Here is a 2,500-nt window from a genome sequence, read left to right as displayed (position 1 = left end):
ACGCTAATGCTAATGCTAACCATAACATAGAATAAAACCCGTAACGGTAGCGTTACCATATACTGATCTGCTTACACCCCTGCCTCAGTCTGCAAACGTCTGTTGTGGCTTCATCTTTTTTCACTTTGTAGGTTTGTTGTTGTTGTTGTCATTGTTTACTTGTTTCCTGTTGGATTTTTTTTTGGTTTTGTTTTTCATTTTTCTGATAGTATTAGCTTCCTTTGAACTTTTCATTTGAAACATGACAAAAGACCATAGCTACTATTTACTGAAATAGTAGAATACAGTATTGTAAGAACCTTAAATAAACAAGATGCAAGTTGTAATGTGTGTGTGTGTATATATATATATATATATATATATATATATATATATATATATATATATATATATTTGTGTGTGTACTCTAAACCTCATTATGAACTATGATGAATCTCTCATAATATATTATTATAATGTATTATGCATCCCCTCTTTAACCATACCTGCCTCTACACTCAGGAAGCTTTTTAGTGTGTAGTCTGAGTCAATAGATCGAGCCCAGTAGCAGCTAGGGCACCTTCACTCACCTGTGGGAGAAAACTGTACACTCAAATGAGATGAAATACATTTGAAACAGAGTATAACACAATCGCACGCATACCAAAAAAGCCAGGGTGGATTTTTTTTTTTTTTTTCCTTTTTTTTTTGAGGTAATAACAAATTCAGGCTTTTCACATAATGAATTCACACAGCATTTCTCTGTGCTGGAAGGTTAACATTTGAAAGAAAGGTTGCGTTCAGCTCTCCGGTCTGCTCCACAGATCACCGTTTGCCCCAGGCCCCGTGAAATGTGCTTACACAATACACTAAACTCTGCTCCTCTCAACGCTGGATCAATTGGCAAAAAAATAAAAAATAAAATAAATAAATAAATAAATAAGAATTACAGCAAATCATGCCTTGCAATCCTAGCTTACCTGGCTTCTTTTATAAAAAAAATATCTTATTGAGATGAGGTGGCTGTGCTGTCCTTTATGGAAATGTCATAATAGAGGCCTTGCATAAATTATGGCAGTAACAGAAAACTGGAGATCAAAACCGTTTTCTCTTTACTAACCAGCAAGATTCTGAGACCTTCAAGTCAGTTGTTTCAGCCGCTTACTTTTGTTTTCCATAGAATCAAACGATTCTGTTTGCTATGACCCGCTCATCCTTTTAAATGGGACTCTTTCATCTGGTCGGAGACAACCCAGTAATTCTGTTCGAAAAAAAAAAATCCCAATTATCTCCTCCTTATAAGCCTGCAGTTCGGATCAGCACTAGCGAATTATTGTGTTGAATAGAACCCAATTGGTGTAACCAGAACCTAGCAGTGGTTCTGAGGTCTCTGTCATTGAGAAGACATTGGTGCTTAGAATGTCCATTTTTCCCAGGAGAAAAGAGAAATAGCACTGTTAGGAGCCTTTTGTGTGGTCTTGGGATTTGTGTTAGATGATGTGTGGGTGCATGTGTGTGTGCGTCTGTGTGTGTGTGTGAGTATATGTGTGTGTGTTAGTGTGTGTGTGTGTGTGTGTGTGTTAGTGTGTGTGTCAGCATTTCACTGTGAAGGTCAGGAGAATGATGAGTGGTGTCACTCTCACAGCATATACATAGGAACCTCTCTGTTACCCAGACGCACACACACACTTACACCCACACACACACACGCACACTCACTTACACTCACACACACACACACACAGACCCACACACACACACAAACTTTGCAAATCCTGTCACATAAACACACACCACACAAGCAGGCCTACACATAAACACACTCACACACTCACCCACACACACACATACGCACAGAAATGCTCACACACACAAAGGAAATTTTAAAAAATCACACATCCATATGTTTATGTAGACTCTGCACTAATAGCAAACGCACACAAACACAGTCAGACCACACACAAAACAGTACACACTGATCTCTCTCTTCCTAACGAAGAACATATGGGTAAATCAGAGTGTTTGGTGTGTGTGTGTGTGTGTCCATGTGTGTGTGTGTGTGTGCTTTAGTCCTGTGAGTACAGCTCTAGTCCTGTAGGCAGAGCCTGGCTGCTGGCAGATGCCTGTAGGATTGTGCTGTGTCCTTTGTGGGGGTCTTCTGATGCACAGAGACTGCAGAGTCTACGAGTCACACAGATGGTGGGATACGGGAGGTGTTTTGATCAGGCACGGCAGCAGGTAGTGGCGCTACAGGTACTGATGGAGCAGGGGAGATGTGGGAACGGGAGGAGTTGTCTTTCAATTCTCCCTCATCACGCCGCCATCCCCAACACAGGAATAAAGAATGTGATCCCATAACAAAAGAGGAGGAAAAAGGCGGCGGGGACCGGTGCGGAACCGCGGGGACAGTTTGGGAAAACACAGAGCGCTGTTTGTTGGATCTGTTCAGTCAGAGGCACAGCTGAATGTGCTGGGAGGCTTTAGGTACAGATTCCTTAGAGATCGGTCAGAGAGAGAGATA

This window comes from Chanos chanos, chromosome 12 (genome assembly GCF_902362185.1).
Source record: "Chanos chanos chromosome 12, fChaCha1.1, whole genome shotgun sequence".
Lineage (NCBI taxonomy): Eukaryota > Metazoa > Chordata > Actinopteri > Gonorynchiformes > Chanidae > Chanos > Chanos chanos.
The sequence above is the reverse complement of the archived record's forward strand: the minus strand, read 5'-3'. Positions refer to the sequence as shown.